Source organism: Pinus tabuliformis, chromosome 6, assembly GCF_031772625.1.
Source record: "Pinus tabuliformis cultivar Carrire ecotype Pingquan chromosome 6, CPIR1, whole genome shotgun sequence".
In the NCBI taxonomy this organism is placed as follows: domain Eukaryota; kingdom Viridiplantae; phylum Streptophyta; class Pinopsida; order Pinales; family Pinaceae; genus Pinus; species Pinus tabuliformis.
In genome coordinates, this window is record NC_142292.1 from 1,750,466,089 (window position 1) to 1,750,489,125 (window position 23,037).

The 23,037-nt window shown below is 42.1% G+C and overlaps 1 pseudogene; it reads right to left on the minus strand.

Moving 5' to 3' along the window:
* Positions 1-21,479: 21,479 nt before the first annotated feature.
* On the minus strand, positions 21,480-22,807 carry LOC149265922 (BTB/POZ domain-containing protein At3g05675-like; annotated as a pseudogene).
* Between the last annotated feature and the right edge of the window lie 230 nt (positions 22,808-23,037).

Here is a 23,037-nt window from a genome sequence, read left to right on the forward strand (position 1 = left end):
ATGGCCAACTGGAGCTCCACGGTGGACAGGTGTCGTATCGGCTCCATGTGGTTTTACTTGTGGTTTTGTGACGTGGCGGGGAGGGTGCACATGTAATGGCGACCCTCCCCTAGGTCGCTAATGTGGGCGCATTTTGTCGTGACTGTTGTATAGTCCTCTATTTACGGCGTTACATAATGAAGCAAGCGGTACACATTAAATAAAGCAAGTGGTACATATTAAATAAGCTTTGGACATATCGATGGATCTTTGTGAGGTTTCACACTTTGCTTTTGCATCCATGAACGCCATTTAACCCGAAGCCAGGGTTTTTCAACCATGTTAAAGATGTAAAATGAAATATAATTTTTTTGGGGGACAAATCGACTCTGGGAACTGATCTCAGGTTGTTTGACAAAATGTGATAAATGGTAAACTAGAAGAAGCAGAGATATATGTGTGGAATAATGTCAATGAAGATGTCCTTTAGAATTTTAATGTAAATCTCTCTTTGTGAATGTATCAATACATGTTTTTCATGTTTTGGAAAAATTATTTTTAAAAATGAAAATTAATTTTTTAATAAAAAATATAGATTTTTTATTCAATTATTCATTAGATAGTGTTTTTTCTTAAATTCAGGTTTCTCTGATCTATACCATGAATAATTGGAAATATTTAGGTAGAAATCACATTAGAAGTGTATTGCCGATGCGTTTCGAACCAAATCTTTTTTAGGTGTCGATGTTTTTTTTAACTTTTCCGAAATGGATTTCCATGTCTTCCCCCACTTCATCATGTAATTGTTCATTTGTCACCTTTTTGTATTTATTAACTAGACAATCCACTTTCACTGAAATAGCTAGGTCCTTGTCAACTGCTTATATGCGGTCTGTATTATGATAATATGTAGTTTATTTTTATAATTTGTAACCGGTCCTTGATGATTTTCTTCAAGATACCTCTTTCTATGGTGGACCATTCTTTTTTTCTAATCTCCTAAGAAAAATTACATTTCACTGCTCATATAGATTTTGACAATTTTCTCTATGCAATTTTTGGTATGATGATATTAGGTGTAACACCCTCCTCCCACTTCTACCCAAGCTACCAGCCAACCAGGTTAAACATGTGACAAGAGGCTACTATGGCCTGATTAAATGTCCTAGGTAACCTTAAGGAAATGGAATCGATGGAAACACAACACACATACCTCTCTCAGGTGCTTCAGGACCCCCAAGAGCTACTCCACCATTCCATGTGCCCAATCCTTTGTGTTAGCCTAGCATTCACATGAATTAAATCTAGATCAACTGTAAACCTATAATCGGTCCCACAATGCCTGCAAGGGAGAGATTGCAGTCTCTATCAGCGAGTTCTATGCCAGAGACTGCGAGATTTAAGCCACCTTTTTAGGTTTAGTCTCCAAACCAATGCCTAGAACTTGACGAGACTCTCTAAGACATTAAACCCTCTATCACAAAACTTCATCAAGGGCTTGATCTAACCAAGTCTAACCATGACAGACATTTTGTCAAACACTTAGTAAATATGCAACCTATAGGTGTAAATAATAGATCTCAGCATATGGGTCTCATACTTATCTAATATTCACTATGAAACATTGTCTCCTTATCACATTAGCTATCATTTCATCCATTAGGTCATAACTACATTGATCATTCAATAACAAGCAAGAACATGATGAGAGCCACTCATGGCTGATGTCATAAAACATGTAAATAACCAATATAATAGGGACATAAATACTAATGAAATCACAGCCATATAAACCATATATAATCCATCATAATGCTCTTAAAGGTACAAGGAGAAATAAGCTTTCATTAATGATTCAAAATCCAAACCCGAGATGGGACTTCCACATTGCACCCAACCATAGAATGGCCGAGCCAAATCTCTTTTCATCCATTCACCCCCATGCCATATTCCAATCAAGAATGTGGGATTTCTTAGAACACATCAATAAAAACTCATCCAGGGCTTCCAGAGGCCATCCACCTCATCCCATCAAACAGTGATTCCACCTCATGATCGGACATCACAAATCCAACATGAGATCAATCTCTGTCTCCGCCTTCTAGGGCTCCAGATTTTTTGTTCCAACCGAGGCTACGGGACTAGTAACTCAACCCACAACTTTTACCGGGCTCCAAAGCGTTTTTCCAACCAAGGCTATGGGACCAGTAACTCAACCCACATCTTTTACCAGGCTCCAGAGCATTTGTCCAACCAGGGCTACGGGAGTAACTCAACCCACCGAGGGCTCTAGAGTGTTTGTCCAACTAAGGCTAAGGAACTAGTAACTCAACCCAAGTTGTTACAGGTCTCCAAAACATTTGTCCAACCAAGACTACTGATGAGCCCCAATTTTGGTACAATTTGGGCTCATTTTTGGCCGATTTTGCTTGCTCAAACCATTCATTTTTATTGTTTATGCATACACTTCCTAGTTTATTCATGTTGTTTGTAGGAGAAAGGATAGGCACTTTATCCACGTAGCTAATGCATTGTGATTCCAGGTTTTGGCATTAAAAGGGAGCAAAAGACAACGAAAAGGTGGCAAGGAGACAACGAGTTGGCATTGCTGACATAAGAAGAGATTGTCCACGGTTTTGGGGGACATTCCTCGTGATCCTCACCAAGAACTCCGAGCCCACTTCAGCCTCCCTCCGAGCTTAATACACGGCCAGCTGTTCTACAGGAACAGCAGTTCAAAACTGCTCTACAGGAAACAGCATTTATGACCATCCTACAGGATCAGCAGTTAAACTATAGATTGAACAGCCGAGCTCCTAGAATCATGGATATCTGTTGGAGCATCGTTTTGTATAAGTATAGAAGCCTTAGCCTTGGTTAGGTTGTTGAAACTCTCGTATTACTATTGTAATTTTGGAGCACAGCTCAAGTTTTGTTCTCTTTTGTAAGCCAATTTGGCATGTTATCAGATTATGAATAAAGAAGGCCACTTTTGAGTTAGTTCTGAGTTTTCTCAAGGAGCTATAGCTCTCAGGTGAGGGCCCAACCTGAGAGCCATAGTCCTCCTCCGTGTTGTAATGCATTTACCATTAGTTCCAGCACTTGAGTTTGTTTAGTTTCCTATGCAATTCGGATTTCCAGCTTGTTGGTTTAGTTGTTTCCATTAGCATAGATAGGACTGGTATGATGCTTTGCTTTCAGTATTCGAGTTTGATAGGTTGGTAGAATAAATCTCTTGGAGCTCCATCAAAAACAGGTTGCAAAAGGCTCACTGCCATCTCACCGTTGGGATTGGGGTGTAGACCATGATCAGCCACCAAAAAGAACAGCAGTCGTTTCATCTCCACGCAAGTTGCCACATGAACGTTTTGATTGAAAATCCATTCATATATTCTCGACATTGATCCATACTGCACTCTCACGCATTAGTTTCATTTCTTGTTTTCCATTTCGGATTTGTAGGTTTCATGGCATAATAGGTTAATGAATCTCTTGTTTTGATGCACAGGTCATTTGTTTCATTTACGCTGCTCTTTCTCAAGCCACTTCCTTCGTCGTTTTCTCCATCCACCTGCAAGTTCTATTCATCCTCTACCTCACTCACTTGCCCTCCAACTCTCTCATTCCACGTACCGCTCCATTTCCTTCACTCTCGTTGATTTCACCGTTCCAAAACATCAACCCATTGCATGCACCCTTCCTTCGTCTGACTTGCCATTTCCTAAGACATCATTAGGTCCATCTCCATCTCCCTTAGCCTCCCACACCACTCCAACACTCCATCCACTCCTAAAATCTCCATGACCAACCATCCTGTAGACGTGCACAGCCATCCTGTAGAAAACAGAGTATCCTGTAGAATTCCCAGCAGCCTTCCTGTAGGAGGCCATTCACTTCGTTGCCGAGCTTCTGAACGTGAGGGACCTCTGTGGATGGGTGCTGAGGATCCTTAGGAACCTCTCCAAGCCTCCCCAACCTGTCCCACACTTTCCTTCCATCTCCATCCCACCTGCACAATCAAACCCTAGTTAGGCCAAGGTCACAATCACTCCACACACTTAAAGGAAAAACACAAAAACACATTTCTCATGATGCCAGTAGCTTAGACCCATGCATTCATACTTGTTAGAGGCAATGACAGCATTCATAAGAGTTTCACCCACATTCTTTGCATTATAGAGGATAGACTAGTTAAATTAGGGTTTCATAGATTTACCTGCTTTAAGTTGCTTTTGATTCAGTTTGTCAAGTAGAGTAGCCTTTCTTTGAAGTTAACTTTCGTCCATCATTGATAAAGCTTCTTCTGTGAGCCTATAGAAGTTGGCTTAAGCCCTAGCGGACTTGTGCCAGCTGACCAAGTGACAGCTGCGACAAGGGCTAGTACTTGTGCATACAGCACCGTCGCTTCCAAGTTTGTACGAACTACCGGGTTGATAAAATTAAGAGACAGGAAGCCCCAGGAGTTGTAGCATTATTGCTACAATACTGGAGCTCACCATCTTTTTGGCGCCGTTGCCGGGGAAGCGTCAGAGTATTAGCACCTGTTGCTTTTCCTCTACTTTCCTACTCTTACCTTCTGCTAAGTAGTTTGCTTCATTTCCATTCTGCAAAAGTAGCATAGACTTTCCTGCTTTCTTAGACTAGTATTTCCTGCTTTCTTAGATTAGTATTTCCTGCTTTCCTAGATTAGTATTTCCTGCTTTCCTAGATTAGTATTTCCTGCTTTCCTAGATTAATATTTCCTGCTTTCCTAGATTAATATTTCCTGCTTTCCTAGATTAATATTTCCAATTCCGCAAATTTCATTTGAGCAATCTAGTTAGTTGTAGATCACTTTGTTTCAGTTTTGCAGGTACAAGAAAAAAGAAAAAGCACTAAAAACAGAGAAGAGTCCTTTCCCTTTCATGCCTCGTAGGAACCGAGATAGATCAGGCAAATTCCTACCAAACACCCCCACCACATCACTAAGTCACCCTTCTCTCTTCTTTGGTGACAGTGACCCAGAGGAACCTATAGGTGAACATCCCGAGATATACCAAGACCCTATAGACGAAGAAGAGTTAGAAACCACTCCATCTGAAGCCATGGCTGATAATGGGAGAGAAGATGAGAGAATAGAAGGAGCTTTCCCCATCCGAGAAACCAATGGGGATATGAAAATGAAAAACATTAGCCCCTCTGCCTTGCCTCACTTCCATGGACTGACCACTGAGGATCCGGATACCTTCTTGTTTGAGTTTGCTGTCCTTTGTCGAACCTATGACTATACTGAGGATGAGCAAAAGTTGAAGCTTTTCCCTTCCACTCTCAAGGATGCAGCACTACGTTGGTTCATGGGATTACCTGGGAATAGCATCACCACTTGGGCTCAGATGCAGCAAGCCTTCAATACCAAGTATAGGGATTATTGTAGGTCCAAGGAAACCAAGGGAGAAATCTTTCGAATGACCATGGGGAATGATGAGTCTTTAGAGGACTATGAGGAGAGGTTCCAACTTAGCTATAAACGGGCCAGGTGCACACTTGACCCTGAATCCCTCAAGTTGGTTCTACTCCGAGGAGTCCCTGAAGATCTCCTAGACACCCTTCACATGTTAGCTGGGGGGGACATTTACCAACTGACTTATGAGGACATCAAAACTGTGTTTCGAAATCATTCCAGGGCAGCTAGAAAACGAGGTAGAGGAAACCTCCTCTCCACCGGTGTCCCTTTCTCCAAACATGAGCTTACAAACCAATTAGAAGATCTTAAGAGTGAGGTGAGACATACCATTGCCATGCAGCTGGACACATTCAGGATCCAGCAAAAGAAAGAGGAAGCTGAGAGAGCCTTGGCTGTCTTCTGCCCTAGGTGCACCAGAAGACACCCTAAGAACGAATGTCCATTGCATTCGGTTGAAGTGTGTTTCGTTTGTGAGGAGGACCACCCAACAAATCAGTGTCCAACCTTGCCTGGGTTTAAAGCCATGTACCAGGGAACTGAAGCCCCCACTGAACCTCTCTACTTCATCAACCAAAGGAGGCCTCAAGGATCTAGACCTTATCAGCAGGGGATGCAAGGGGCATCTCAAGCTTATTACAACCCCAACCACTTGACTCCCATGCCTTCCTGGGGTCCCCCTGCTCATCCTTCCTGGTCAATGCCTCCTCCATGGTCTTATCCACCTCAGTACCCTACTCAACCTACCTCTCATCCATATCACTCACATACACAGTCGCAACCTCAATGGAGTGCTCCTCAGTCGGGGTGGAGGCCCCAATACAACACTCCTCCCGCCATTTTGCCTCCACCACCAGTTCAACCTCAGCCTTTACCTCCTGCTCCTCCAAGGCAACCTCAGATGCCTGCTCAACCGAACCCGAACCCCAACAATAGACAGGCTCAGCAGGTATATACTGGGGAGACCTCGTGCCCTACCTATGCTGTGGAGATCCAGGAAATCAATCTTAGATCTGGAAAGATTCTTCCAGATCGCCAACCTCCTCCCCCAGAGGATGAGGAAAACCATTAGGAGAGTGAACCAAAGCCTACTCCACCCTTTCCTGAGAGATTAACCGCCACCACACAACCGAACCCAGAAGAAGATGAGCTTTTGGGTGAGCTCAAACAGTTGTGTGTTAAAATCCCACTTCTCCAAGCCATCAAGGATGTGCCAATATATAACAAGCTGATTAAGGAGAAGTGTTTCAAACACCCAGGCAGACGGAAGAAAGATGCCTCAACTATCAACGTCATAGGACAACTGTCTGACCTTATGCTAGGACAAGTCATCTGCCCAAAATACCTAGATCCTGGAAGTCCTGTAGTAGATGTACACATCAATGGCACCATTATCCCCCACACCTTGATTGATCTGGGGGCAGCCATCAATGTGATGACCAGGGATACCATGCTTAAACTCAATCTTCAGGGTTCCTTGAGAAAGACTTCGACAGTACTGCAGTTAGCAGATCGCTCCACCGTGACTCCCGAAGGGATTCTGGAGGATGTCTTGGTCTCAATTGATTCTTGGGAATACCCTGCAGATTTCCTGGTCCTGCAACCAAAGGCCAAGCTTACTGGATATCCTCTCATCTTGGGGAGGCCTTGGTTAGCTACTGCAGATGCTTACATAAGTTGTCGGGCAGGGAACATGACCATCAAAAATGGTCCCATGTCCAAGCAGCTAGTCCTATACCCTCCTGCCCAACCTTCTTTAGAGCATGATTTACCACTCTGGTTGGAGGACGGAGAGGAAGACGAGGTGTACTCTTCACCTCTGTGCACCCTAGATACCGCTAGAAGAAATTCTCCTACCGAGGATGATTTAATTGAGACCCTGATCCAGAATCCACCTTCCAGTGCACTATCTTTAGAGAAGTTGGTGGAGGATGCCCAAGCTAGCCCCTTAGTGGACCTTTGTACAACCAGCCCTGTAACTCCCAGAGTCAAAAGTGTGGAGTTCGGCCCTGAGAGAGCGTTAAAGATCAGCTCCTCTCTGTCTCCTTCCCAGGAGAAGGAGTTGTGTAGCCTATTGGCCAGCCACTTAGATGCTTTTGCTTGGAGCTATAAGGAGATGAAAGGAGTCCACCCCTCGGTCTGTACCCATCATATATACATCAAAGAGGATTGTAAACCAGTTAGGCAACCCCAGAGGAGAATGAATCCAGCCCTTAAGGACATTGTCAAGGAAGAATTGCAAAAACTGTTGGACGCCGGATTCATTTACCCCATCTCAGATAGTGAATGGGTGTCCCCTCTGGTGTTGGTTCCCAAGAAGAATGGGAAGTGGAGGATCTGTGTAGATTACCAGGAGCTGAACAAAGCTACCAAGAAGGACCATTTCCCTCTACCCTTCATAGATCAAGTGTTGGATGGACTGGCAGGAAAGAAGTTCTTCTCTTTCCTGGATGGGTTCAGCGGGTACAATCAAATCCAAATCAGCCCGGAAGACCAAGATAAGACCACCTTCACTTGTCCTTGGGGTACCTTTGCCTACCGAGTCCTTCCCTTTGGGCTATGCAATGCTCCTGCTACTTTTCAGAGAGCTGTCTTGAGCATCTTCTCGGAGTTGGTCCATGATGCAGTGGAAATCTACATGGATGACTTTACCCCTTATGGGGCCAACTTCCAGGAAGCATTGTCCAACTTGGGAAAGGTCCTAACCAAGTGCATCGAGATGAACTTGTCCCTTAGCCCTGAGAAATGTGAATTCCTAATGACTGAAGGGACAGTGCTAGGCCATACCATTTCTTCTCAAGGATTGCAGGTGGATCCTAACAAAATTGCTCTCATCAAGAGGGTTCCACCTCCTCAAAAAGTAAGGGATGTCCGGAGTTTCTTGGGATTAGCAGGATACTACCGGAGGTTCATTAAAGACTTCAGCAAGTTAGCCTCACCATTGTTTGGTTTGTTGGCAAAAGATGTGGAGTTTAATTGGACTGACGATTGTCAGAAGAGTTTGAATGAATTAAAAGACAAGTTAGTGTCAGCTCCAATTCTAAGAGGTCCAAACTGGGCCCTACCTTTCCACATCCACACTGATGCCTCGAACAAAGCCATAGGTGCAGCCTTAGGACAAGTTGAGCAAAAACTTCCATATGCCATTTACTTCGTTAGCAAAAACTTGTCCAAAGCAGAGCTGAATTACACTGTAACCGAGAAGGAATTCTTAGCTGTGGTTCATGCACTGAACAAGTTCCGACATTACATTACTGGTTACCAGACTTTTGTACATACTGACCATGCTGCTATTAGATACTTGATGAATAAACCAGATGTGAATGCTCGTATTATTAGATGGTTACTTTTATTGCAGCAGTTTGATCTAACCATTGTTGATAAACCAGGAAAAGAAAATGTTGTTGCTGACTTCTTGTCTAGATTGGATTTGTCTGCAGATGAAGATGGGACGGTGGATGACCAGATGCCTGATGAGCATCTGTTTGCTATCTCAGTACTCTCTCCATGGTTTACTGACATAGCAAACTACCTTGTTTCAGCTCAGTTTCCTCCGCACCTCTCTTCAAAAGAGAAGAGCAAAATCATCAGAAAGAGAGCCTCATTTACATGGATTGGGGGCAACCTGTTCAAGCTTGGCCCCGATCAGATCTTAAGGCGTTGTGTAAGGGAGGAGGAAGTCTTTGACATTCTCCTCACCTGTCATGATGGTCCTTGTGGAGGACATTTTGCGGCAAAGAGAACTGCCTTCAAGATCCTGCAGGCAGGCTACTATTGGCCCACACTTCATCAAGATGTCAGAAGATATGTTAGCCAGTGTGACCAATGCCAAAGAATGGGGAAACCGACCCAAAGGGATGAGATGCCTCTCCAACCTCAAGTGACTCTCGAGCCATTTGAGAAGTGGGGCATGGACTTTGTGGGCCCAATCAATCCCTCTTCGAGGCAAAGATCCTACATCATAGTGTGTACTGACTACTTGACAAAGTGGGCAGAGACTAAAGCAATCAAAGCAGCAACTGAAGAAAAGGTGGTTGAGTTCTTAAGAGAGAACATCTTCTACAAGTTTGGCTACCCAAGAGAGCTGGTGACCGATCAAGGGAGCCAGTTCACCTCTAACTTGGTTGAAGATCTATTGGCTCATCACAAGATCAAGCATAGGACTTCCACCCCTTATCATCCTCAAGCCAATGGGCAGGTGGAAGTCACCAATAGAGCTCTAGAAGGGATCTTGACCAAAGTGGTAGACAGCAGCAGAAAAGACTGGGCAAATCGCCTAGTTGAAGCCACATGGGCTTACAACACCACTTGGAAGACCACCACCGGTTTCACACCTTATGAGCTGGTCTATGGGAAGAAAGCTTTGCTGTCCATTGAATTTGAGTATAACACTTTGAGGTTGGCAGCTCAGCTGGACCTAGATCTCAGCCATGCACAGCAAGAAAGGCTACTGCAGCTGAATGGACTGGATGAACACCGCATGCAGGCCCTCCTTCACTCAGAGGTGGTTCAACTTCAGAGGAAGGTGTGGCATGACCAACATCTCCATGACAAGCAATTTCAGCCGGGAGATTGGGCTTTGTTGTATGATTCCAGATTCAAATATTTCAAGGGGAAGTTGAGAACCAGATGGCTAGGACCATATGTGGTGGAACAGTGCCATGACAATGGATCCGTCCTCATTTGAACCATTGATGAGGAATCCATTCCCATGCTTGTAAATGGGCACCGATTGAAGATCTATAGAAGACCTCTCTCAAGACAAGAGTTTATCAGCAATATGGAGAAATCTGTTTTGGTCATAGAGAAGGGTTCTGCATCCACTTTGGGCATACCCTGAAGGATCTAAAACACAAAAAAAAAAAAAAAAAAAAAAAAAAAAAAAAAAAAAAAAAAAGATCCTTGGGTGAAAACCTCTCCGAGGCGCCCAAGGCAGGCAGTAGGGGTGAAAACCTCATTGAGGCGCTCCTATTGTCTTTCAAGAAAAAAGAGGAAAATAAAGATCCTTGGGTGAAAACCTCTCTGAGGCACCCAAGGCAGGCAGTGGGGGTGAAAACCTCATCGAGGCACTCCTATTGTCTTTCTAAAAAAAAAAAAAAAAAAAAAAAAAAAGAAAAAAGAAAAAAGAGAAAAAAACAATCAGCACAATAAAAAGGTTTGCATGCAGATGTTCTATGGAGGAGAAGAAGCCTCTCCACTCCAATCCAGGGGCCTTCATCATGCTAGCAAAGGATGTCATCAGCACCTCCTCCAAGAACAGCAATGTTTTTAAGGTATGTGCAGTTATTATCATGCTTTGGATCTTCTACAGGAGGATACAGTTTTTCTACAGGAACAGACAGTCTTCCTACAGGAAGACGTGGATCTTCTACAGGAAAGTGCCAAATTTCTACAGGAAGCTCTGTGTTCTACAGGAAACTTCCTGTAGAAGGTTACGATGGCCGAAATGTGTTTCAAATGAAGATCTAGCGACTGAGGAGTGGATTGAATGCATGCATGTCAATGATGGCACCCCTGAACATTGCCATTATCGTCCTCCACCACCCTCGTCGCCATGCAACCCAGATCCCTGCAGCAGCACACCAAAGTAATCAGTTCTCGTGAGAAAGCACCTGTCAAAGAGAAACTAAGCACCGAGAACCATACCACATCCATGTTGATACATCAGAAGTGCTGGGATCATAATCGAGAAGCCAGAACCGCCAGCATGCAGCATACACCCGAGAAGAAAGAATGGTGACAAGACCCCTCGCGGGGATCCTGTAACAGTTCGACCTGCTCAAGTGAAGACCGTTCACAGCACCGCCATCTGAGATCAAACACGGGCGCATGAACGCAGATCCATCCACTCCATCGCCAGCATCCTGTAACCACGAGCCTACAGGAATGTGCAGCCACATGCGGCAGGTGGATCCATCGCTAAAAAAATCTGGAAATCATGTGCAGCCGCACGCAGGTAAGTGTTCTAATCCTTCTCTCCATCAAACTGCATGATTATTACTTCGATTTGTTTTGCATGGCATAAAGGTGAATGGATGAGCGGCCTAAAGGCCAGTGATGGGCCACGTCGGTTAGTAAAGGGATAGTCAGAGGACGAGGTGGCAGCCACGACGAGAGACACACGCAGCAAGCATGTGAAGATCAGTCCCGTCAACCGAGAAGTGAAGTTTAACCGAAAAGGGCGGCGGCAGATCTGTGGGAATGAATGCGGCAACAAACGAATGTGCAGGCGGATGAGGGGTGACGTCACCCAACGGTCCGGCGGGGACAGCTCACCCCCGCGCCACGAGCTGCGCCGATTCAAAATCTAATCGGCTCGATTAAGCATGTATCTCCATCAACCTCACTTCAAAACTCGAGTAGATCCTCTGCTTACCTCTGCATGTTGACACGCCGAGCTCTCGGCCACCTGAACGCTGGTAAAGCACCTCTCGACCGCCAGCCAGCTAAAAGCTCTTCCCGAAGCCTGCACACTGCTCCTACAGGAACAATTTCTACAGGCACGCGGCTCTACAGGAAGGTGAAGTCTTCACGTAAAAAAAAAGGTGGCAGAAAAGAGGTAACCCTGCAACTCCTTCCGCAATTGGTTTTTTAAAAGGTGGCAAGGCAATTAGTCACAGTGTGGTCACAAAAAATTTTGGTTTGCCGTGCCTATACTATCGCTCCTACAGGATAGCTGTATAATCACACTGTGGTCTGAAAATTCATTGCATGTTCTGTCTTTAAGACCGTATTTCCTGTGTATCCACCACCTCTGGTACAAACACTATGTTCATCATGCCTGGCGGGTTTATCAGGCGAGAGCCCACTAATTCAAATGCATTAAGGAGAAACCCGGCAGTGGTTGAGCTCTTCACTAGAGCACAATGGATGCCTTTCTGTGATAAACTACAGGGCTACGATGAGGAAGTAGCCGAGGAATTTTTGCAGGCTCTGCAGCCTAAATCACAGATGTTGGCCACGGTAACCTTCAGAGGTCTCAGCCTCAAACTCACCCCCGAGCATATCAGTCGGATTACAGAGTTGCCCATGGGTCTGCCGTGGGACAAAGACGAGCGGAAGATGAGCCAGCAAGCAAAGAAGGATTTCTTCACACCTGAGGAAGAATTCTCGGAGGATAAAAATGGGGTAAGAAGGACGAGCCTAACACCACCGTGGAATGAAGTCAGTTTGCAAATAATGAAGTATATTATGTGTGAAGGCCGGTTCAGTATAGTATATGCATATCATTTCCGGCTCCTCACTGAATTAAGGCACGGAATTGACGATCCTGTAGACCAAAAACTAAGCATCCCTTATTATCTTCTACAGTCCCTCATGGAGTGTGCTACCAAACTAAGACAGGGCATCCCTGATCAGATAGCCCATCATGGGTTAATAAAATTGCTTGTGGAAGATGCCTTGCACTCATATAGAGTTCCCCTCTCCTGGGAGTCGTTTAGGAATCTGACACGAGATGGAGACATTAAAATGCTGATCGAAGAGAGTGGCTCCTCCAGCACTGAAGACAAGGAAGAGGTGGCTGAGAAAGAAGAGGATAAAGACAAAGCTGACTCCCCCATCCTGTCAGCAAGAGAATTAAGGTCAAAAAGCAGAAGAGACAGAGTCGGGGAAAGCCACGTCAGCCCAATTACCTATCCAGCACTCGCAAGCAAGCAAAAGGATCAATCCACCGTAGAAAAAAGAGAAAAAGGGAAGACACCTACCGCTACAGGGGGGGAAAAGCAGGCTTCTACAGGAAGCCCAAAAGCAAAGACCAAGGCTTCTACAGGAAGCCCGACACCAGCGTCTACAGGAAGCACAAGGGTGCAAAAACAGGCTTCTACAGGAAGCCATGCACAACCAAAATCTGAGAAGCGAAAGGTGGATGTTTTAGCCAGAGAGGCAGCGGCCGTATTAGCTGGCCTCAGTACGCCACCTAAGCAAAAGGGAAAAAGGAAGAGGGACCCTCCTCTCTACTTCAAAGCACGGAGGAGTGTTCGGATAAAAACAGGGAAACCACAGCAGCAGTCCAGCAGCCCAATTGTCATTGAGGACACCCCTGTTTCTCCCAAAGACAAATCTCCCTCAAAGGTCACAGTTACCTATGAGAAGGGCAGCCCGAAGAAGAGCACATGGCAAGACCGAGTGGACCTGATGGACGAGAAGACCCGGCTACAGGAAGCTGAGAACGTCCTACAGGATACCTTAGCTCGACTACAGGAAACCGAACAGAAAGAAGAAGGAGGACCTTCATCACCCAGGGCGGATGAGGCAGAACCCCCTCAAGAAAAAGCAAGAGAGCATATACCTGAACCTAGTCCTTCACCCAATCTGAATTCATATTACACTTTCTTGGAGGCAGGCCAGATCATCCCACAAAAATTCACCGTACCTCTATTCTTCGAATTGGAGCAAGAAAGAGTTCGCTCCCATACCTGGATGCAAATTGCCAAATCAAAGGGGGTAGGGGACATAGGCCCTCTACAAAATCAGCTCAGGGAGGTCAGAAGCGAGTTCACTATGGCTAAACATGTGGCTAGCTGCCAGCAGGCACTTCTACAGGAAGAAAACCAAAAGCTACGGTTGCAGCTGCAAGAACTCCAGGCAAAGGCAGGACTATCCTCCAAGGGCATCACATCTGAACAAGAAGGCAAGAAGGAGCTGGCCACCAATATTGAAGGACCAAAAACAGTTCTACAGGAAGAAGAACAGCAGTTAAGAATTGAGGTGCAGGCCTCGAAGGAGCAGCTGCAACAAAAGGAGGCGCAATTGGCTTGCATGGCTAGTTGGGCCATGGAAGCCTTGCAGTGCAGACATCCTGCAAAGTCCTATGGGCTGTACTTAAAGGATCGGTGGCTACAATTCCAGATCAACACCCTAGCACAAAGAGGTATTGAGCAAATTCATGACCCACAACAGTTTACTGAAGTATGCAACACTAGCTCAGCAGAAGATAAAGCTAAGCTAGCAGAATTTTATATCCACAATCTAATTCTGCCCAATGAGGTCTCTTGGGATCCCAATATCGCCTTGGGCGATATGCAACTAATGGCTTTTGCATCTTGGCTGAATCATGAGGATCAGAGAGCCACTGAGGAGAAGTCGGTCATGAACCGGGAAGTGAGTGAACCACTGTATATTCGGCCAGAACTAGGAGATCCGGTTGCCCTCACCTCAGCCCGCCAACAGTTATCCAATGATCCTGCAGCTTCCTTGAAATTTATAGATCAGCAAGCCCAAGCAATCGCCCATTTTGAAGACATGGACAGACTCTTGGGAGAAACTGCTGGCCATGCTTGTGCACGTAGATGGCATGCTTTGGCACATAGCTTGAAAATCAGGGAATACCATACCCCGACCAGAATGACGGAAGAATTTGCAAGGATGGACCTGTACAAGAAATCAGTGCAAAGACTTCAGGCCAGCTGGATTGGCCTCAAACTCAGCCCTCCATTGTTGCTAGGATTGGCTGAAGGAGGTGCAGGAAAGGAAGAAAGGGCACAATGGGAAAAAGTGGAAAGTACAACAGGGTTTCATATCAACCATGAAGACATCACCACAGAAGCTTGGGATGTAAGGGGAGCAGTAAAGGCCATGAAGGATGAGGATCTTGACTAAGTTGCTCAAGGATGAGCAAATGGTTCAGCTGGGGGGTGATGATGAGCCCCAATTTTGGTACAATTTGGGCTCATTTTTGGCCGATTTTGCTTGCTCAAACCATTCATTTTTATTGTTTATGCATACACTTCCTAGTTTATTCATGTTGTTTGTAGGAGAAAGGATAGGCACTTTATCCACGTAGCTAATGCATTGTGATTCCAGGTTTTGGCATTAAAAGGGAGCAAAAGACAACGAAAAGGTGGCAAGGAGACAACGAGTTGGCATTGCTGACATAAGGAGAGGTTGTCCACGGTTTTGGGGGACATTCCTCATGATCCTCACCAAGAACTCCGAGCCCACTTCAGCCTCCCTCCGAGCTTAATACACGGCCAGCTGTTCTACAGGAACAACAGTTCAAAACTACTCTACAGGAAACAGCATTTATGACCATCCTACAGGATCAGCAGTTAAACTATAGATTGAACAGCCGAGCTCCTAGAATCATGGATATCTATTGGAGCATCGTTTTGTATAAGTATAGAAGCCTTAGCCTTGGTTAGGTTGTTGAAACTCTCGTATTACTATTGTAATTTTGGAGCACAGCTCAAGTTTTATTCTCTTTTGTAAGCCAATTTGGCATGTTATCAGATTATGAATAAAGAAGGCCACTTTTGAGTTAGTTCTGAGTTTTCTCAAGGAGCTATAGCTCTCAGGTGAGGGCCCAACCTGAGAGCCATAGTCCTCCTCCGTGTTGTAATGCATTTACCATTAGTTCCAGCACTTGAGTTTGTTTAGTTTCCTATGCAATTCGGATTTCCAGCTTGTTGGTTTAGTTGTTTCCATTAGCATAGATAGGACTGGTATGATGCTTTGCTTTCAGTATTCGAGTTTGATAGGTTGGTAGAATAAATCTCTTGGAGCTCCATCAAAAACAGGTTGCAAAAGGCTCACTGCCATCTCACCGTTGGGATTGGGGTGTAGACCATGATCAGCCACCAAAAAGAACAACAGTCGTTTCATCTCCACGCAAGTTGCCACATGAACGTTTTGATTGAAAATCCATTCATATATTCTCAACATTGATCCATACTGCACTCTCACGCATTAGTTTCATTTCTTGTTTTCCATTTTGGATTTGTAGGTTTCATGGCATAATAGGTTAATGAATCTCTTGTTTTGATGCACAGGTCATTTGTTTCATTTACGCTGCTCTTTCTCAAGCCACTTCCTTCGTCGTTTTCTCCATCCACCTACAAGTTCTATTCATCCTCTACCTCACTCACTTGCCCTCCAACTCTCTCATTCCACGTACCGCTCCATTTCCTTCACTCTCGTTGATTTCACCCTTCCAAAACATCAACCCATTGCATGCACCCTTCCTTCGTCTGACTTGCCATTTCCTAAGACATCATTAGGTCCATCTCCATCTCCCTTAGCCTCCCACACCACTCCAACACTCCATCCACTCCTAAAATCTCCACGACCAACCATCCTGTAGACGTGCACAGCCATCCTGTAGAAAACAGAGTATCCTGTAGAATTCCCAGCAGCCTTCCTGTAGGAGGCCATTCACTTCGTTGCCGAGATTCTGAACGTGAGGGACCTCTGTGGATGGGTGCTGAGGATCCTTAGGAACCTCTCCAAGCCTCCCCAACCTGTCCCACACTTTCCTTCCATCTCCATCCCACCTGCACAATCAAACCCTAGTTAGGCCAAGGTCACAATCACTCCACACACTTAAAGGAAAAACACTAAAACACATTTCTCATGATGCCAGTAGCTTAGACCCATGCATTCATACTTGTTAGAGGCAATGACAACATTCATAAGAGTTGCACCCACATTCTTTGCATTATAGAGGATAGACTAGTTAAATTAGGGTTTCATAGATTTACCTGCTTTAAGTTGCTTTTGATTCAGTTTGTCAAGTAGAGTAGCCTTTCTTTGAAGTTAACTTTCGTCCATCATTGATAAAGCTTCTTCTGTGAGCCTATAGAAGTTGGCTTAAGCCCTAGCGAACTTGTGCCAGCTGACCAAGTGACAGCTGCGACAAGGGCTAGTACTTGTGCATACAGCACCGTCGCTTCCTTTGTACGAACTACCGGGTTGATAAAATTAAGAGACAGGAAGCCCCAGGAGTTGTAGCATTATTGCTACAATACTGGAGCTCACCAACTACTTGAGTAGTAACTCAACCCAAGCCATTACGGGGCTCCAGAGCATTTGTCCAACCAAGGAGTCTAGGAACTAATAACTCAGCCCAAGCTAAGGAAACATGAGAACCAACTAAAAAAAAAAAAAAAACCCACAACACCATGACTATCTAGAAAATGGCAAGACTAGGAAAATCTACTATCAATCCCAACCATCCTCCATGCCAATGATAGATCATAACCAAGAAACCACATGCATTTGCCATGCATGCCAAAACTAGTGAGGAAAACATACATGCAACTTGATACCTACAAGAAAAACCCATTGTAGACGCTGATACCAATGCCCTCTTAAACTTTCCTGCTCTTCCTTTGCCTACTTGCTCCAAAACTTAAAGTATGTCACAACCTCCAAGAGTGCTCCAAGAAAACTTTAAGTATCCAAGAGTATGAGTGTGAGAGAGAGAGAATAGAAGAGAACTCCAACACTAAACTGACCAAATTTTTCCCACTGATCCTCAAAAGCCTTTTTATTAATGAGGCCTTTGTTTTCTTCATTTTCCATTATTTTCCTTCATTTTCCTCTTCACATGAAACTTGTGACCTTTCACCTTCCTTCTGTCCTAATTTCTATTATTTTCATAAATAAAATTCCAATAAATGCCTCATGCCTTTCCAAAGCCTTTGCCGTTGCGTTTGCCAGTTTCCTTAGCAATAATAAAATGAATCGACACCCACTAGGATGCTTTCCCCGCCACTCAGGTTGGAATACGTTTCCCATCGCTATGGCCTTATATATATTTTTACATGGAATTTTCACTAGGGTTGTTACATCAGGTGCCATTGTGGATAGTGATAGGCAGTGCAACTATGTTGTTTCAAATAATATTTTTATAGCACAATGAAAGCTTTAATTAAGTAGATGACTAAAAGTATTTTATGTTTAATTACATATTTGAGGAATATGCTTCAAGAGTAGCTACATAATGATTTTCCATATTGACCTTTTGGACTGCCCGAGTGTGGTTTGATGTAATATTCCTTTTTGGAAAATTACCCTTAGGGTTGAAAAGAGCACATGAAAAGATTGAATTCTATACTAGTATGATTGAATTTCTAGGTTTCTTCATTTTTCAAATAGAGTTGATATTGAATGCACACATTGTAAACAAACTAGTTGATTTCACCAACAACAATACAAGTAAGGCCAATTCAATAGTACATAGCATGATACAAATCCAAAATCCTTCCAATAACACATTGTAGTTTTAGTCTCACAACTAATGAAATATCCGTATACATGTCATAATAACCGGCCTTCCTCAAAATCAAATTTGTGTCAATCAAAATGATTTTTGTACAAACAACAATGCGGCAGCATATAAATGTGATCTCTCTTCAAAGTTGTTAGAAGTAAAGTAGATAGGTATCCTATTTTAAAATATGAAATGCAGTAATTTTAGAGTATACGTTATCTTAAAAAATCTAAAAATTGTAGTTTATATGAAATTTTGGCATACAAAAATATGGTCCATCATTTAAATTGGAACTCAACATGTTTGAAACTAAATCATTGTTAGTAGTCATACTCATGAACAATCGGTACATGTTTCCTTGTTATTAAAATTTGTTTTTTAAATATCAGGTTGGAGGGTTGATCACAAGTTGTTGAAGGTGAGTTAGTGGGCTAGGTGATCAATTGGTGCAGACTTCCAAAGGGAACACGTGTTATTGCACTGGAACTTGATCGAGAATTTGAAGATAAATTTCTCCATCTTATTGACTGAGAGAGGTATGTTACATTCCTTTCATTTAAAAGGGAAACTGGTTTTGAATAAATTAGTTTGCTAATTTATTTTGCATTTTTTGAAATAAATAAACATGTTCAATCCTAGTTTATGCTTCATCTATTCAAAGGAAAAATACTTCCTTTTACTAGCACATTATTTGACTTCCATATGATAATCCTGAGTCTTCTTGTTTTCATCCTACATATTTCAAGATTTTAGATGCATTTGTGTAATTTATGTTGGCTATACTTTCTAGTCTCATTGATCAACTTTGTTGTCATCCATAGGACATCAACAAAATTATCTTATCTTATTACCATGTTCCCATAAATTCTCCATGAGTAGCTTTTGTTTTACCTTAGTATAATTTTTTATTCATACATTGAATTAAAGGTTGTGCAATATATAAGTGTTTATTTTGTTTTGGTACAATTTATTTGTGAAAAATGATATTCTTGTACAGTTGCAATGATCTTGTAACCAAAATGAACACACTATACCAATTATTGATAAGAAGTCAAATCATAACGATGAAGAACAAATGTTTGGGGGCATTTTCACATCTAGTGTTGGAATACCTACAATTATTAAAAGATGAAGGACTGCATCTCCATCTATTAATACTCAAATTAGTAATATGTTAGATGTGTGAAATCCCACTTGTTAGCAAAGTTTAACTCTAAAGTGGGAAACAAAATCTCTAATTTATTTTTTCATTAATAAATTAAGTTTGTATAGCTTTACATCAAGAAAACTAACTCAACAAACTAGGAGAGAAAATCTCAACAAGATCCTAAAAATTAGCAATGAAGCACAATAAGAGAGATAGATAGATATAAGATTTCAAATAGTTCGTGAGAATAGGAAACCAAAACACTTTTGCATCAATCCACAATAATACCATCCCACCAAAATAATAATGAGAAATACATATGCTAAAAACTTAGAATTAGAATCTCTGTCATTTCTCTAAACAATAGAAACATTGGTATCTAGTGCTTTTAGGAGAGAGGGAAAATGTTGCATTTGGTGTTGAGAAATCTAATGACCCTCATCTGCAACTAGTGGAACCTAAAATTGTAAAACAATATCAATAGCATTATTGATTAGGATCTTTGTGTCCAATGTTGGCTCATGACATTCGTTGATGACATTATGGATGCGCATTTGATGCACACACAAAAATGCCAATGGAAAGCATCTTTATCTTGAAGGGAAGCTTATGGTGATGAATGATGCTAAAGTGGGTTGTAACTTGTGAACCAATGATAAGAGTCCACCAAATCTAAACTTTAAAGTAAGGAAATATTTTTGTAATAGGTGAGAAACTCTGAAGTTTGTAGAATGTCCTATAAGGTGGTGTCTTGTGGAAATTGAGGGTGATACAAAGCAAATGATGGAAGAGGTTTACAAAAATCCTTTAAAAAATTTTATTGAACCTTGCATTGCAATTGTAGAACATAATGATGTTGTGGATAGGGTTGTTGGATAAAAGTGAAAGAATGCTTTTAAGCTTTAGGATCAACCTATACTTGATGTTATTTATATTATCTATATGCAATAGGTAAGTATTGTTAAATGCATCATATTAGGCACGAGTTGATTTAAGTTCCTATTGGTGAGTTGGAGGAAACAATAGATTGTTTATTTCCTATTTTGCAGTAGGTGTGTAATAGATGCAAACATGATCATGTCGTGTTGCTAAATTATATTCCTTTATATGTAATGAATATCAGTTGTCTTCGTTTTGCTAAGAGAAGCAAGCTTCGCTATAGCTTAGGTGGGGGGAATGTGCTTGTAGTTGTGTGCGTATATAACACATAAAGAAACAAAAAACAAAAATAATATTTGACATCAAACTCAAGTAGAAAAGGAAAATTTAAAAAAACTGGATCTCCAAGGTGGTTTTCATGCCCCCTCCAAATTTGGAATAGGAATAATTCAAACCTTCCCCAAGCTAGATTACTTACTACCAACTGGATTAATATTACAAAAAACCCTCCATTGTTCACTGTAGTAAGTATCACAAACCTAGGGTTCTAGGAAAGTAACTAGACCTACTTCTGCCACTGGGATACTCCACTATTCTACCAAGTCCATTTAATGAATAGTAGAGATACATGCCCAAGAAGCAACTTTGTTTTGGAATGCCCAGATGGGGATTGGTTTTCTATTCTAAAAACAAATGAATTCTTTCCTTCAACTTCGTAGGTTAATTGGAATGTATGGTGTAGATTTCTCTAAACCTTACGTGCAATTCCAGTGATTTAATGATTCCTTTTACTATGATCTCAATCCTCCATCTAGTTTAATTGATTGGCTTCCTTTCTCTGTGAATTCATCAATTTAAGGTGAATTGTACATAGTATTATATGGTCCTTTATTTAACCATCTTGAATCATGTAATGAGTGCCCCAAATTTATGTCAGTGAATACAAGCCATCTCCTCTTTGTTGCCTTGCATCTATAACACCACAATTCAAAAGCTTCACTTAAATATGGATGTCTTGCTTGCTATGTTTGAAGCTAATTATATTAATGGCCAACATTGGTAGTGGTAGAGGTATTGTCCATATTAACACCGATCAAACCCAAAGATGGTGTCCTTTTTTTTGCTTTGTATATATAACACCACACTGCAAAAGCTTCACTTAAATCTAGGCATCTTTCTTGCTCTGTTTTAAGCTGTTCACCTAAATTCTCAACTTGATCACTAGAAGGCAATGCCAGAACCAGGGAAATGAGCACATATTCTATGCTTTGACAGAGATCATTATCCATTTGGTAAGGCATTTTATCATAAAACAATTGTAGGTCAAGTTGTGGCTTTGTATCCCTTATAAATGGTAACCAAAGTTTCAATGAATGTGTTTGGCTTGGAGAAGAAAGGGTTACATTTTCATACCCAACTGCCTCCAAAACCTTTCTTGTAACTTCAATAAAGTTCAATTTTTTTCCCAGAGGCATGAGATGAATGTTATCTCCTTAATTTTGTAAATAAATATATTTGAAGCTTTTATCCACTTGCTGACAAATTCAGTTAAAGGATCCATCTTAGGTAAAATATGACACAACCATAAGAAGTTAGCCAAAAATCTTAGAATGTGATTTTGGTGGTCTTATAGGACATCTTTTGTATGAGATAACAAAGATGCATTTTATTTTCAAAAATGGAAAACAACTCTCATAGATGTTTTTTTACTTCATACTATAAATTGTCATCTATTCTATGTAGAGGCACATCATCATATTCAACAAGCATATACTCTCACTGCTCTTGTGCAAAAGATTTGAGTTCATCCGGAGAAGCATGTAAATGAGAATGCTTTATCTCAACTTGAATTTGAGCATGTGTGGTAGAGAGAAACACATTTCTTACCACTTCTAAGTCAACTAATTGAAGTCTATAAAGGATGGGAATGACTTCTAAACCTAGCTATGAAAGGGCTTTTATAATTTCTTTCTGTTCATATTCTTCTGAGGGAACTGTCTCTAAATATTGAACACATTTTGAAATTTTTCAATCAGTACCATGTTTGGTGGTTGCTTTCAAAATGCCAAGAGTCATTTTTACATGCTACCATAAACCTATCACTAGATTGTTGTCCATATAAAAAATCCTTAAAATGTTCAAATGATGATTATATTTGGATTCGCAGTAGTAAAGTTCTACGTAATTCTAGAAATTGGCATATGGGCTAGTCATCTGAAAGATTCTTCGCAAAATATTTGTTTTGTTTTACTAATTTTTCTGAATGGTAGCTAAACCAGTCTTCTTTTCCATCACCTGTCCTTAATCTCACAATTACTTCACTGGTGGGATGATCCACAATTTTTCTTAATGTAGCATTCTCTTTTATCATGGGAAAATGAAAGCCATTCAAGATTCATAACAAACAAAAATAGTAACTTGAGGGGAAGCTGACACACTCCATCCTCATCCAATGGAAAGGTATATCCTTAAATATATTGTCCCAAAGTAAACAAGTATAATCATTATCACAGCAAGAGATGGAATGGAGAGTATCTGACGAGGATCGCATGCAGCCCTAGCTGCTACTGCAGCTCCCAGCGCGAAGCAGCAACTGCTGCG